Source organism: Pristiophorus japonicus, chromosome 9, assembly GCF_044704955.1.
Source record: "Pristiophorus japonicus isolate sPriJap1 chromosome 9, sPriJap1.hap1, whole genome shotgun sequence".
Classification (NCBI taxonomy): domain Eukaryota; kingdom Metazoa; phylum Chordata; class Chondrichthyes; family Pristiophoridae; genus Pristiophorus; species Pristiophorus japonicus.
The window spans coordinates 214,307,486-214,323,110 of NC_091985.1; the positions used below are offsets into that span (position 1 = coordinate 214,307,486).

General features: G+C 55.0%; 1 non-coding gene across 1 annotated transcript; it reads left to right on the forward strand.

Annotated features, from left to right (window-relative positions):
* The first annotated feature begins 11,391 nt into the window (after nucleotides 1-11,391).
* Nucleotides 11,392-11,588, forward strand: LOC139274360 (U2 spliceosomal RNA). The gene has a single exon (XR_011595449.1). It is a non-coding gene; the product is annotated as a U2 spliceosomal RNA (small nuclear RNA).
* The last annotated feature ends 4,037 nt before the right edge of the window (nucleotides 11,589-15,625 follow it).

The window sequence follows — 15,625 nt, forward strand, 5'->3', positions numbered from 1 at the left end:
CTCCAGGTCGAGCATCTCTTTTTCTAGGCTCCCGACCATGGACGCCCGCCTCTTGGTCGACCATCTCGCGTACTCTTGACAGAAGACACGGACGTGAGCCTTGCCCATCTCCCACCATAGCCTCAAGGAGGGGAAGCCCCCCTGCTTCCTTCTCCAGTTGGCCAAGAAACGACGGAACGAGTCCTGGAACCGCTCGTCCTCCAGCAGCTGGTTGTTAAAATGCCAGTACGCGGACCCCGTCCTCACGGGGAGCGAAGCGAGCTCCGCCCACACCAGGTGCTGGTCCGAACATGGCACCGGCCGCATGGAGGCCGCCGGGACACAGGAAGCGTACGCCCGAGACACGTAAAGGCGGTCGACTTTGGACATCCTACTCCAGGCCTCACCCAAGTAAATGCGCTGGAGTCGGGATGGAGATTTCACCAGACGTCCACCAAGTCGAAGGACCCGACCAGGTCCCTCAACTTCTCGATCGCCGTCATGCTCTGCGGGGCACCGGAGCGGTCCCTCGCCTCGAGGGTGCAGTTAAAATCCCCCCCGAGGACAATGCAGTCGCCGACGTCGACAGAGCCAAGAAGAGCGGACACTTCTTCGAAGAAGCGCCCTTGCTGCGGGCCTGCCTGAGGGGCGTACACGTTTACGAGATGGAACGGCACATCCCCCACGCGAACCGTGATGCGCAGCAAGCGGCCTGGCATGGGCTCCTCGACCCCCAAGATCTCCGGCTGAAAATGCGTGGCCAGCAAGATGGCCACCCCACTAGAAGTGGTGGTGAGGTGGCTCATGCGGACCTCTCCTTGCCATTCCAGGAGTCACGTGGGTTCATCTCCCGGAACGGTGTGCGTTTCTTGCAGGAAGCACACCGCATATTTCCCCTCCAGCAGGAGCAAAAAATTGTTAAATCTATGGCGTGCCTCTCTTCATGACAAAAGCAACCTCTACCTAACCTATTGTGGGGGGGAAGTGGAGTTGTTTGTTGACCTCCACTCCCTCAGCAGCCCAGCGAGGAACCTTTTGAGCCAGCGCAGCTCAAGGCTTTGCGCCTTTGATAAGGGCCCGCCCGTGGCCATGGTTTCAGCGGCGGCGCGGACGGACGCGATGAGCAGCACTGGCTTGGACCATTTTTCCCGGGCCAGATGGGCTCGGTTGCGGCGACCCTGGTTCTTGACCAAAGAGTCCCGGAGTTCCTTTACAGGAATGAGGCAGGACTCAGTGTCGGGTGCGAGGAGATCCACTGCCTCACTGGTGATGGACTCGAGATCTTCTCCCGCGTCCTCCACCGAGGCCCCGTCCCCCTCTGGGTGGTCACCGCCAGCAGCCGGCCCGTCGACCACACGAGGTACGGCAAACGGCCCGGCCGTTCCATCTGACCCTGGCTCTGCCCCCATCCCACCCCCAGGATCGTCGGCAGAGGAGTCCCCACTGGGCTCTTTTAAAAGTAGTGCTGGGTCAGGAAGCGACAGAGGAAGGGGTTCCTCCTCCACCCCGGGCACCGGGGAACACGGAGAGACCTGGTTTAAGAAATCCTCCAGGTCCTGCAAGTCCCCCAGCTCCAAAGTAGGGGGCGAGGGTTGGTGTTCTTCCCCCTCCCCGCCGCCAACCCCCGGCCCAGCGTGGACAGAATCATTAAAATTATTAACACTTTGTATTTCTTCCGGGTCGAGCAACTCCCGGGGGAAGTCGGTTAATAGCTGGGCGGGCTCAGGTTCGGTCTTTTCGGCCCCGCCCGCCTCAGTCCCCGGGACGCTCGACGTGGCGGCAACGCATTCCTCCGCTGGCCCCACGCCCCCCACGACAGGCAGATCTTCCACGCCATCCCGGGAGGCAGAGGCCGGGCAGCCTCGACTGCACGACCCTCCCCGGGGACAGATTCCTCTCGCCTAAGGCGCAGTTTGGGGGCGCTGGTGGGGGACGCGGGACACGCGGCGGGCACCGACTCCCGCGGAGGGATGTTGTTCCCCCTCCGCCTCATTGGAGCAGCGCCTCCTTTTGTTCCTGGGGGAGCGCGGAGGCAGGGAGACCTCCCGCTCCACTCCCCCCTTTTTCTTTTCTTGCCCGTGCCCAAGCCCCTCTGCGGTATTGGTCAGGGGCTCGGGCACGGGCTCAGTGCACCCCGCGCTCGCCAGTGACAGGGTTGGGCTTTGCGCGGTGATCAGACTGTCTGGCGCACTGAGGGGACCCGCCTCCAGATGTTTTGCTTTCCTCCGCGCCTTCTTTTCGATCGGACGCTCTCCCTTCCACCCGCCGGAGGCCGTGAAAACAATGTACTCCGACGATGCCCACGCACCCACAGCTCCCGGTATGCGGACGCAACTAGGGGGCGGGGTGGAAGCGGCGCCAGCCTTGGCCGCCTTCAGTGGTTTGGCGGCCTTGGAGGCGGGGCAGTTGTGGCGAACGTGCCCCACGTCCCTGCAGGCATGGCACCGCACGCCGTCTGACATCCAAAAGATGCGGTAGGCAGTCCCCTCGTGTGCCACATTAAAACTGCCCTCTGTCGTCTCCTCCCGCGCCAGCTGGACAAAGAGCTGGTGGCAGAAGGAGAACACGTGGCGCAGGCTGTTCTCTCTGAGGCCGAGCGGTATGGGGTTAATCCCTGACCTTACCTCCCCCAGTTGGTGTAGGTGAGGAAGGAGGAGCTCAGCGGGAACAAAGGGCGGGATGTTGGAAAGGATGACCCTCTGCGCGATGGCCTCGAGAGGGTCCACCAGCAGGAACATCCCGCCCACCGTGAGCCCCTTTTCAAGGGCCAGGGACACCGCCCGCTCTGACCCCAGGAAGAACACCGCCTTCCCAGACATTTTGGAGGCCGCGACAATGGCCGATGGGCCGACTACACCAGCCATCACCCGCACCCACTCCTCAATGCTCATTGTGGGGTGAGTGTAGCTCTTGACCCCGTGTTTTTTCATAATTATTTTAAATGGTGGCAGGGCAGCAGGAGGCGCAGGAGGCGCCATGGATGTGGAAGCCACCTGCACGTAAGTCTTAGCTGGCCTTGCCACTGGCGTGGATGGGGTCGCCATGACCGGGTACCTTTAAGGGCTACACCCACCCCAAAGTCACAGGCCTTAATGATCTTAAATTGGCCTCGTTGGTGTTTGAGCAGAGGGAGCTCTTAGTGGGGCACACCTCTCCCCTAGTTAACGATTGGGGAGGGGCCTTGCTCCCTCTGCTCAGTTGTCTTAATTTAATTTTGATTAAGGAGGAAAGGGGCTTTCAGAGAGAGAGGGGAGAGACAGAAGAGTGACAGAGATGGAGAGTAGGGGGAGTGGGAAAGAGGGAAGCTGTGAGGGCTGGTCTCCCCACACAGTGATGGGTGGGTGTTTTTCTGGGTTGCACCCCCCAGATGATGGAAAAACAAGACACAGTCTTATAGGATGGTCTTCGGGTGGGGGGAGAAGATGTCTTCACCTGGGGCAGCTGGAGCCACCCATGCGAACACACCCAACGATGTTAAATAGGGTGATTAATAATTCTTCAGCCAGGTAGCTCCAGCTATCCCAGGCTAGGCAATGGGGAAGGGGTGCTTCAGTGGTGTGTGGGGCCTAGCTGTAAGCAAGACCCCCACACACACTTCCACACACACACACCCACACGCACACATCTGGGTCTCGAAGAAATCTTCTTTTCTCCCCCCACCAATAAAACAATGTCCTTAGGGGAATGCACCAGTACACCCACCTGTAGAATGTTGTAGAGTCTCCCTCCTTCAACACAGGTTGTTGTTCTTTCCCCCTCTCTCCAACTCTCTGTCGAAGTAATAAAGTTGTTGAATTTTCTGCTCTCCTCCTCTCCCTCTGGATGGATTGTAATGAAGTAAGCCCCTTCCTCCTCTTCCTGGGCTGGTCTCTGGGTTCTCTCCAGGCCTTCAGGCAGGAGCTACAGCAGGGAGCTCCTTCCCTCACTGCTCCAGGCTCCAAATGATCAGGCCACGCCTCCAACAGCTCCACCCTTGTCCACAGAACTCTTTTTGGTTGGATAAAGAAATAAACATGAAATCAAATGACCCCCAATGTGCGGGACACTCCAAACATTTTTCAAACTGCCCTTTTTTTTTTGTTTTTAATTTCTGGGCCATAAAATCATTAATTCTACAAGTGCCCCCTATAAAAGGGGAGGGCGATACTAAAACCGGCAATTAAAACAAATCAAACTGTAAAATAAATAAAATCAAATTAAAATTTGGTTGCCGGGTGTAACGATGCACTCCTGTCCCTCCGGCATCCACCTCTCGTTGAAGGCCGCGAGCGTACCAGTGGACACCGCGTGCTCCATCTCCAAGGACACCCTGGCGCGGATGTACGCACGGAAGAGAGGCAGGCAGTCAGGCTGAACGACCCCCTCGACCGCCGCTGCCTGGACCGGCTGATGGCACCCTTGGCCGTGCCCAGGAGCAGTCCTACGAGGAGGCCCTCGGACCTACCCGCTCCCCTCCACACTGTGTGCCCAAAGATCAGGAGTGTGGGACTGAAGTGCAACCATAATTTCAGGAGCAGCCCCTTTAAATAATAAAACAGGGGCTGCAACCTCGTGCATTCGATAAAAACATGGAACACGGACTCTTCCAGACCACAGAAATTGCAGGCGGCCTGGGAGCCCATGAACTGGCTTAAAGATTTATTGCGCGGCACTGCTCCATGCACCACCCTCCAGGCCAAGTCCCTGATAAATAGTGGGAGGACTCCCGCATAGAGTGCCCTCCATCGGGAACCCCCGCTTCCTCCGGATGGCAAGATGGTACGCCATGGCGTGTCCGGACGGCAGGCGAGGATGGCTGAGTTGAGAGTGTGCAGGAGCAGCCCGTACAGGAAACCCCTCCACGCGGAAATGAAAGGCACAAAGGAGATTTCCTCGAGGCCGCTCAAGTTGTGAGGCGCCGGCTCCTGAGGGAGGTTCCGGGGTTTGGCGCTGATGAGGAGTTCCGTCCGGACGGGGGTCAGTTCGGACGGGATCTCCCCACGTGCCTGAGCCTCCTCGATGCACCTAACGGAGTCAGGGCCCAGAGCTGTTTTTCGCGACTCGATGGCATCGGCCGTGCGGTGGACATCGGCCGAATTTAGGCGCTGCGCCAGCAAGCCTGGCACCATCCAGCCCGCTCCTCCGCCATCGAGCAGGTCCCTGACCCTGGTCACCTGACCAGCCACAGCCCTCTCGTCCGACTGCCACCTAAAACATCGGTCGTGAAGGTACGGATTCCCGAGCAGCGGCTCCTGCAGGACAGCCGCCACTCCAGCCGGTGGAGAGCTGTGCTTGGTGGAGACTTTGTTCCAGACCCTGTTGAGTTCCTTGTAAAAGACAGGCAGCTCCTGGACGGCGGTCCTGACGCCCCCCAAGCTCACAAACAGGAGCTGTGTGTCGTAGTTGAGGCCGTGCTGCTGGCAGAAGAATACGTCGCCAGAGCACGCCACCTAGGAGGGGGCTCGACGTAAAGGTATCTCTGCAGGGTCTGAAGATGGAAAGTCGCGAGCTGGGCGCTGACACACACCAACGACTGATCGCCCTCCCCAAGCGGGAGACTCAAGACCGCAGCAGAGACCCAGTGCTTCCTGTTGTTCCAGAAGAAGTCCACCAGCTTCTTCTGTATCTTGGTGACAAACGCAGGGGGAGGGGTCAAAGTGACCAGCCGGTACCACAACATTGCGGCCAGCAGCTAGTTTATGACTAGCGCCCGACCCCTGTAGGACAGCAGTCGGAGCAGTCCTGTCCAGCACCTTAGGCGAGCGGCGACCTTGGCCTCCAGCTCTTGCCAGTTCAGGCTTCCTCGTCGGGGCTAAGGTAATCTCTCAGATAGAGGAGATGGGTCGTGCTCCAGGCAAAAGGCCTGAGCTCCTCCGGCAGGGAACCCACCCACCACTGACCCACCAGGAGTCCGGAACATTTCTCCCAGTTGATCCTGGCAGAGAATGCGGCCGAGTAAATCTCCTGACACTCACGCATCCTCCGCAGGTCAGCGGGATCCTCTACCGCAAGGAGCACATCATCGGCGTAAGCCGAGAGGACGACCTCCACGCCCGGCCCTTGCAGAGCCAGTCCCGTCAACCTCGTCCGCAGGAGGCGCAGGAAAGGCTCCACGCAGATGGCATATAACTGGCCGGACATGGGACATCCCTGGCGCACCCCACTCCCAAAGCGAAGGGGCGCCGTCAAGGACCCATTAACCTTTATCAGACACTCCACGGCGGCGTACAAAAGTCGGATCCGGGCGACGAAATACGCCCCGAACCCGAATGCGCGCAGAGTTCCGAACAGATAGTCGGGATCCACCCTGTCGAAAGCCTTCTCTTGGTCGAGAGATAGGAAGGCGACCGACAGAACAGCCTCTTGGGAATGATGAATGCGGTCCCGGACCAGATGGATGTTATCGTAGATTGTCCGGCCCGGGACCGTGTAGGACTGGTCGGGGTGGATCATGTGGTCCAGCACAGCGCCAAGGCGAGCAGACATCGCCTTGGCGAAGATTTTGTAGTCCGTGCTGAGGAGGGAGACCGGGCGCCAATTCTTAAGGAGGCGGAGATCGCCCTTCTTAGGCAGCAGGGCGATGACTGCCCTGCGCCAAGACAGCGGCATCTCCCCGGTCGCCAGACTTTCCCCCAGGACCCGCACGTAGTCGCCCTCCCCAGGACGTCCCAGAACGCCCTGTGGAACTCCACGGTCAGCCCGTCAAGCCCCGGGGCTTTTCCCCTCGAGAGCCGGGCGAGGGCGCCGGTCAGCTCCGCCAGGCTTAGCGGAGCTTCCTGATTTTCGGCGCCCTCCGGGCTGACCTTCAGCAGGTCCTCCCACAAAACTCTACGCGCTTCCTCGCTGGACGGATCCGGAGAGAACAGAGCCCCGTAATATTCATGAGCCCTGTTGTTGACGCCCTCCGGATCCGAGACGAGAGAGCCGTCGTCACCAGCAGCGTCAAGAGCTGCTTACGGACACTCTGTCTTTTTTCCAACGAGTAGAAGAAGGGGGAGCCGCGGTCTAGATCCCGCAGGAACCGGATCCGCGACCTCACGAACACGCCTCGTGACCCGACGAGCTGCAGGTCCTTCAGCGCGGCCTTCTTCGCTTCGTTCACCATCCGCAGGGCCGGGTGCTCGACGACTTGACCGAGATGGGACTCCAGGTCGAGCACCTCTTTTTCTCGGCGCCCGACCCTGGCCGCCCACCTCTTGGTCGACCCCCTCGCATACTCTTGACAGAAGACGTGGACGTGAGCCTTGCCCACGTCCCACCATAGCCTCAAGGAGGGGAAGCCGCCCTGCTTCCTTCTCCAGTCGGCCCAGAAACGACGGAACGAGTCCTGGAACCGCACGTGCTCCAGCAGCTGGTTATTAAAATGCCAGTACGTGGACCCCGTCCTCACTTGGAGCGAAGCGAGCTCCGCCCACATCAGGTGGTGATCCGAACACGGCACCGGTCGCATGGAGGCCGCCGAGACGCAGGAAACATACGCCCAAGACACGTAAAGGCGGTCGACTCTGGACCATCCTACTCCAGGCCTCACCCAAGTAAAGGCGCTGGAGTCGGGATGGAGATTTCGCCATACGTCCACCAAGTCGAAGGACCCGACCTGGTCCCTCAACTTCTCCATTGCCGTCATGCTCTGCAGAGCACCGGAGCGGTCCCTCGCCTTGAGTGTGCAGTTAAAATCCCCCCCGAGGACAATGCAGTCGCCGACATCGACGGAGTCAAGAAGAGCAGACACCTCTTCGAAGAAGCGCGTCTGCTGCGGGCCGGGCTGAGGGGCGTACACGTTCACGAGACGGAGCAGCACGGCCCCCAGGCGAACCGTGACGTGCAGCAAGTGGCCTGGCACGGGCTCATCGACCCCCAAGATCTCCGGCTGAAAATGCGGGGCCAGCAAGATTGCCACCCCACAAGAAGTGGTAGTGAGGTGGCTCATGCGGACCTCTCCTTGCCATTCCAGGAGCCACGTGGCTTCATCTCCCGGAACGGTGTGGGTTTCTTGCAGGAAGCACACCGCATATTTCCCCTCCCGCAGGAGCGAAAAATTGTTAAATCTACGGTGTGCCTCTCTGCTGCCGTTAATGTTGAGGCTGGCTATGTTATCTTCATGACAAAAGCATAGTGCAACCTCTACCTAACCTATTGTGGGGGTGGGAGTGGAGTCGTTTGTTGACCTCCACTCCTTCAGCAGCCCAGCGAGGAACCTTTTGAGCCGGCACAGCTCAAGGCCTTGCGCCTTTGATAAGGGCCCGCCCGCGGCCATGGTTTTAGCGGCGTCGCGGACGGATGCAACGAGCAGCCCCGGCTCGGACCATCTTTCCCGGGCCAGATGGATTCGGTTGCGGCGACCCTGGCTCTGGACCAAAAAGTCCTGGAGTTCCTTTACGGGAATGAGGGGGGACTCAACGGCGGGCACGAGGAGATCCACCGCCTCACTGGCGATGGACTCGAGATCTTCTCCCTCGTCCCCCAACGACTCCCCGTCCCCCTCCGGGAGGTCGCCGCCAGCAGCCGGACCGTCGACCACACGAGGTACGGCAAACGGCCCGGCCACTCCATCCGACCCTGTCTCTGCCCCGACCCCATCCCCAGGATCGTCGGCAGAGGAGTCCCCACTGGGCTCTTTTAAAAGTGGTGCTGGGTCAGGAAGCGACAGCGGAAGGGGGTCCTCCTCCGCCCCAGGAGCCGGGGAAGGCGGAGAGACCTGGTCAAAGAAATGTACCTGGTCCTCCAAGCACCCCAGCTCCAAAGTATGGGGCGAGGGTTGTTGTTCTTCCCTCTCCCCGCCGCCACCCCCCGGCCCAGCGTGTACAGATTGATTAAAATTGTTAATACTGTGTATTTCTGCCGAGTCGAGCAAGTCCCGGGGGAAGTTGAATATTGGCTGGGCGGGCTCAGGTTCGGCCTTTTCGGCCCTGCCCGCCTCAGTCCCCGGGACGCTCGACCCGGCGGCATCATATTCCTCCACCGGCCCCACGCCCCCCACGACAGGCAGATCCTCCACGCCATCCCCGAGAGGCAGAGGCTGGGCAGCCTCGACTGCCCCTCTCTCCCCGGAAACAGATTCCTCCGTCTACGGCGCAGTTTGGGGGCGCTGGTGGGGGATGCGGGACATGCGGCAGGCACCGACTCCTCCGCGGAGGGATGTTGTTCCCCCTCCGCCTGATTGGAGCGACGCCTCCTTTTGTCCCTGAGGGTGCGCGGAGGCAGGGAGACCTCCATGTCTGCCGAGGTCCCCCGCTCCGCCTCCCCCTTTTTCTTATCTTGCCTGCGCCCAAGCCCCTCTGCGGTATTGTCAAGGACTCGTGCTCGGGCACGGGCTCAGGGCACCCCGCGCTCGCCGATGACTGGATTGGGCTGAGCGCAGTGGTCAAACTTTCTGGCACACTGAGGGGACCCGCCTCGAGATGTTTCGCCTTCCTCCGTGCCTTCTTTTCGATCGGACGCTCTCCCTCCCCCCGCCAGAGGCCGTGAAAACAAAGGTCCCCAGCGATGCCCGTGCACCTACGGCTCCTGGCACGCAGACACTACTAGGGGGAGGGGTGGCGGCGGCGCCAGCCTTGGCCACCTTCGGTGGTTTGGCGGCCTTGGAGGCGGGGCAGTTCTTGCGAACGTGCCCCACCTCCCTACAGGCATGGCACCGCACGCCGTCCGACGTCCAGAAGACGCAGTCCCCTCGTGCACCACATTAAATGATCCGTCTGTTGTCTCCTCCCGCGCCAGCCGGACAAAAAGCTGGCGATGGAAGGAGAACACATGGCGCAGGCTGCTCTCCCTGAGGCCGAGCGGTATGGGGTTGATCCCTGACCTTACCTCCACCAGTGTAGGTGACAGAGGAGGAGCTCAGCGGGAACAAAGGGTGGGACGTTTAAAGTACGACCCTCTGCGCGGTGGCCTCGAGAGGGTCCACCGGCAGGAACGTCCCGCCCACCGTGAGCCCCTTTTCAAGGGCCAGGGACACCGCCCGCTCTGACCCCAGGAAGAATACAGCCTTCCCAGACATCTTGGAGGCTGCGACAATGGCCGAGGGGCCGACTATCCCAGCCATCGCCCGCACGCACTCCTCAATGCTCATTGTGGGGTGAGTGTAGCTCTTGACCCCGTTTTTCTTCGTAATTAGTCTGAATGGTGGCAGGGCAGCAGGTGGCGCAGGAGGCGCCATGGATGTGGACGCCGCCTGCGCATAAGTCTTAGCTGGCCCTGCTACCGGTGTGGATGGGGTCGCCATCACGGGGTCCCTTTAAGGGCCACACCCACCCCAAAGTCACAGGCCTTAATGGTCTTAAATTGGCCTCATTTCAATTTATGAGCAGAGGAGCTCTCAATGAGGCACACCTCTCCCCTAGTTGACAATTGGGGAGGGGCCTTGCTCCCTCTGCTCAGTTGTCTTAATTGTTTTTCCAATTAAAGAGGAAAGGGCTCTCAGAGAGAGAGGGGAGAGACAGAGAGAGTGACAGTGAGAGAGAGAGGGGGTGGGAAAGAGGGAAGCTGTGAGGGCAGGTCTCCCCTCATAGTGATGGGTGGGTGTTTTTCTGGGGCGAACTCCCTAGATGATGGAAAAACAAAGCAAGGCACAGTCTTATGGGATGGTCTTCGGGTGGGAGGAGAAGATGTCTTCACCTGGGACAGCTGGAGCCACCCAGGCACACACTCCCAACGATGTTTAATAAGGTGATTTAGTAAATCTTCAGCCAGGTAGCTCCAGCTATCCCCGGATAGGCAATGGGGGAGGGGTGCTTCAGTGGTGTGTGGGGCCTAGCTGTAAGCAAGACCCCCGCACACACTTCCACACACACACGCCCCCCGCGATGTTCAGAGCCTCCAAGAAAATCTTCTTTTCTCCCCCCACCAATAAAACAATGTCTTTCGGGGAATGCACCAACACCCACCTGTAGAATATTGTAGAATCTCCCTCCTTCCACACAGGTTGTTGCTCTTTTCCCATTCTCTCCAACTCTTTGTTGAAGTAAATAAAGTTGTTGAAATTTTTCAGCTCTCCTCCTCTCCCTCCGGACGTTGTATTGTAGTAAGCCGGCCCTTTCCTCCTCTTCCTGGGCTGGTCTCAGGGCTCACTCTCGGCCTTCCAGACAGGAGCTAAAGCAGGGAGTTCCTTCTCTCTCAGCAGCACAGCTCCAACTGAATAGGCCACGCCTCCAAAGCTCCACCATTGGTCCACAGATCCCTGAAAGTAGCAGGCCAGATGGATAAGATGGTTAAGAAGGCATACGGAATGCTTGACTTTATTGGCCGAGGCATAGAATATAAGAGCAGGGAGGTTATGCTTAAATTGTATAATTCTTTGGTTAGGCCACAGCTGGAGTACTGCGTGCAGTTCTGGTCGCCACATTATAAAAAGGATGTCACCCTACCCAAACCTTGCTGGTGGTGATCCAACTCTAACAATATTGGTATTAACAATTCTCTAACATTATTAGTGGTGTCGCTTCTCGGCCTTTTGGCTAAGATCATGCGTAACTGACCTGACAGGGGAGTAACCATGACACCAACGTGGTTCTCCCTGGATCAGAAAGGTGGTTCTCCTATGCTTTTTGGAAATAGGAGGTGGGTGGGGTGGCTTGACCCATCCACCTCCACGGAGGTGTGTGGGGTTGCTGACCCATCCACCTCCATGGCACGAACCTGGTATTGCAGTACTTCCAGGAACGGTGCTTGGGCTCTAGGCCTTTTCGCTAAGAGCATTAGCGCAGGGTGATCCTTGATGTGTGCAAGGTGACCTCTGGCGTTTGTGATCTGACAAAGAATTGGAAAGATTGGCTACGAAAAAAAAAAAATTAGTGGTGTCCCTACTCTAACATTACTGCTGGTGATCCTACTCTAACAGTCCACAGGTCACCTTGGGATAGGCGGATCAAGTGACACATTCCAGTGAGTGTGTTCATAATCTAATCTAACATTACTAGTGGTGACTCTGCTCTAGCATGACTGCTGTGACCCGACTCTAACATTACTGGTGGTGGCCCTACTCCAACATGACTGGTGATGACTCTACTCTAACATTACTGGTGGTGACCAGACTCTAACATTACTGGTGGTGACCCTACTCCAACATTACTGGTGATGACTCTCCTCTAACATTACCAGCTGATACAAAAGCAAAACGCGCTTATTTTACTGCAACACCGGCCAACACCCTCCACCCCTTATTTCTGATTGGTCGCCAAGGAGGATAAGCCACAACCTGAAGTTTCACAGGAATGTGTCACTGGATCCGCCCACCCCAAAGTCCCGCTGACTTTGCAAATTGTAACTCGATTCACATTGACTTCCTGAAGCAACAGAGGACAGAGCTCCCCAGAAGACAGTAACCGCCAGCCAAAGTCACATACCCAAGTCCAAGTACTTCCCTCCCCCAGCCAATGTCCCGGACCCATGTCCAAGTCAATGCCTCCCCCAGCAGAAGTGCCTTACCCCAGTCCAACTGCATGCCTCCCCCAGCCTAGTGCCTTACCCAAGTGCAAATACATCTTTGCCCTCCCTCCATAGATCGCGCAATGTGCATGGATTATTAAGAGGTTTATTGGGTATGAAGTAAATATTGACAGTGTCGTGACTTCTGGATATCATCCACTCCAACGATGTCCTGTTTAGGGGATTGGAAGTACTTGGTCCATCTTTCCTGAGTTCTCTCTCTCCCCTCCAATACCACCTGTCTCTCTCTTCTCCAGCCTCTCTCGCTTCCAGCCTCTCTCACTCGAGGTCCCAAGGCCCTCCGACTCTTGGCCACAAGGCCCTCCGACTCTCGGCCCCAAGGACCACCAACTCGCCATCCCAACGCCCTCAGAGTTAAAATTTCAGTTCAATGACGAAACGCCGATGACTCTGTTTCTCTCTCCACAGATGCTGCCTGACCCACTGAGGTTCCCAGCATTTTCTGTTTTTCTATCTAACGTTATTGGTATTTGCCAAACTCTATCATTGCAAATAGCGATTGGACTCTAATGTTAATGCTGTCGATTATACTCTGACCGTACTGTTATTGACACTAATCTATCATTACTGATATTGAACCTGATCTAGCACTATTTGTGGAGGGACACTACTCCAACATTAATGGTGCTGACTCTACTCTAACATTACTGGGGATGACGTAACTCTAAAATTAGTGATGGAGACCTAAATATAACACTACTGGTAGTGACGCTACTCTAATATTACTGGTGGTGACTGTAGAATAACATAATTGTTGGTGAGTCTGCTCCAATATTACTGGTGGAGACTCTACTTTCACATAGGTAACATCGACCCAAATATAACCGTAATAGTGCTGATCCTATTCTAAAATTACTGGTGGAGAATCTACTCAACATTTTGTTGGGCAAAAATTTGGCAGATGGAGTATAATGTTGGAAAGTGTGAGGTCATGCACGTTGGCAGAAAGAAAATCAAGCAAGAGAAAGTTATTATTTAAATAGAGAATGATTGCAAAGTGCTGCAGTACAGCAGGACCTGGGCGTACTTGTGCAGGAAACACAAAAGGTTAGTATACAGGTACAGCAAGTGATCAAGAAGACCAATGGAAACTTGGCCTTTATTGAAAAGGGGAAGGAGTATAAAAGCAGGGAAGTCTTGCTACAGTTATACAGGGTATTAGTGCAGCCACACCTGGAATACTGCGTGCAGTTTTGGTTTCCATATTAACGAAAGGATATACTTGCTTTGGAGGCAGTACAGAGAAGATTCACTAGGTTGATTTTGGAGATGAGGGGATTGACTTATGAGGAAAGGTTGAGTAGGTTGGGCCTCTGCTCATTGGAATTCAGAAGATTGATAGGTGATCTTATCGAAAAGTATAAGATTATGAGGTGGCTTAACAAGGTGGATGCAGAGAGAATGTTTCCACTGATTGTGGAGACTCGAACTAGAAAGTATAATCTTAGAATACGGGGCCACCAATCGAAAACTGAGATGAGGAGAAATTTCTTTTCTCAGAAGGTTGTGGATCTGTGGAATTCACTGCCTCAGAAAGCTGTGGAATCTGGGTCATTGAATACATTTAAGACACAGATAGACAGTTTCTTAACCGATAAGCGAATAAGGGACTATGGGGAGCGGGCAGGAAAGTGGACCTGAATTCATGATCGGATCAGCCAAGATCGTATTAAATGGCGGGGCAGGCTCGAGGGGCCATATGGCCTACTTCTGCTCCTATTTCTTATGTTCTTATATGTTTATTAATCGGTCGTATTGATGCTATTCTAAAATTACTGGTGTTGAAATTACGCTATCATTATTGGTGTTGACTCTAATCTATCATCATTGATATTGACCCTATAATCTAACATTACTGGCGGTGAATCCACGCTAACATTACTGGTGGTGACTCTACTCTATTATTAATTGAGGTGAACTTATTCTATCATTACCACTGGTAATCCTACAGGTGCTGACCCGACACTAACATTGTTGGTGGAGCCTCTACTCTAACATTACTATAAGAACATAAGAACATAAGAAATAGAAGCCGTTTAAGAAATAGAAATCGTTTAAGAAACTGTCTATTTCTGTCTTAAATTTATACAATATCCCAGCGTCCACAGCTCTCTGAGGCAGCGAATTCTACAGATCCACAACCCTCTGAGAGAAGAAATTTCTCCCCATCTCACTTATAAATGGGTGGCCCCTAATTCTAAGATTATGCCCTCTAGTTCTAGTCTCCCTATCAGTGGAACATCCTTTCTGCATCCAACTTGTCAAGCCCCCTCATAATATTATACCTTTCGATAAGATCACCTCTCATTCTTCTAAATTCCAATGATTAATCGCCCAACATATTCAACCTTTCCTCATAGGCCAACCGCCTCATCTCCGGAATCAACCTAGTGAACCTTCTCTGAACTGCCTCCAAAGCAAGTAAATCCTTTCGTAAATATGGAAACCAAAACTTCACGCAGTATTACAGGTGTGACCTCAACCAATATCCTGCACAACTGTAGCAACACTTCCCTGTTTTTATATTCCATCACATTTGCAATAAAGGCCAATATTCCATTGGCCTTCCTGATCACTTTCTGTACCTGCATACTAACGTGTTTTTGCTTCATGCACAAGCACCCCCAGGTCCCGCTGTACTGCTGCACTTTGCAATCTTTCGCCATTTAAATAATAACTTGCTCTTTAATGTTTTTTTCTGCCAATGTGCATGACCTCACACTTTCCAACATTATACTCCATCTGCCAAATGTTTGCCCACTCACTTAGCCTGTCTATTTCCTTTTGCATATTTTTTGTGTCCTCCTCACACATTGTTTTGCCTCCCATCTTTGTATCGTCAGCAAACTTGGCTATCCTTTTTCGTGATTTTTGAAACTGCTCGAAATTACTGATGGAGGTTATACTCTAACGTTAATGTTCTTGATTCTACTCGAAAATTATTGGTATTAGCCCTAATCTAACATTAATGATATTGACCCTATTCTACCATTAGTGGCGGTGAACATACTCTCACATTAATGGTGGTGACCCTACTCTAACATTACCAGAGGTGATCCTACTCCAACGTTACTGCTGGTGATCCTACTCTAATATTAATGGTGATGACTGTATTCTAACCTTACTGTTGATGAATCTATTCCACCTTACTGGTGGTGACTCTACTCTAACATTACTGGTATTGGTCCTATTCTAACATTAAAGGGTTGATACTACTCTACCA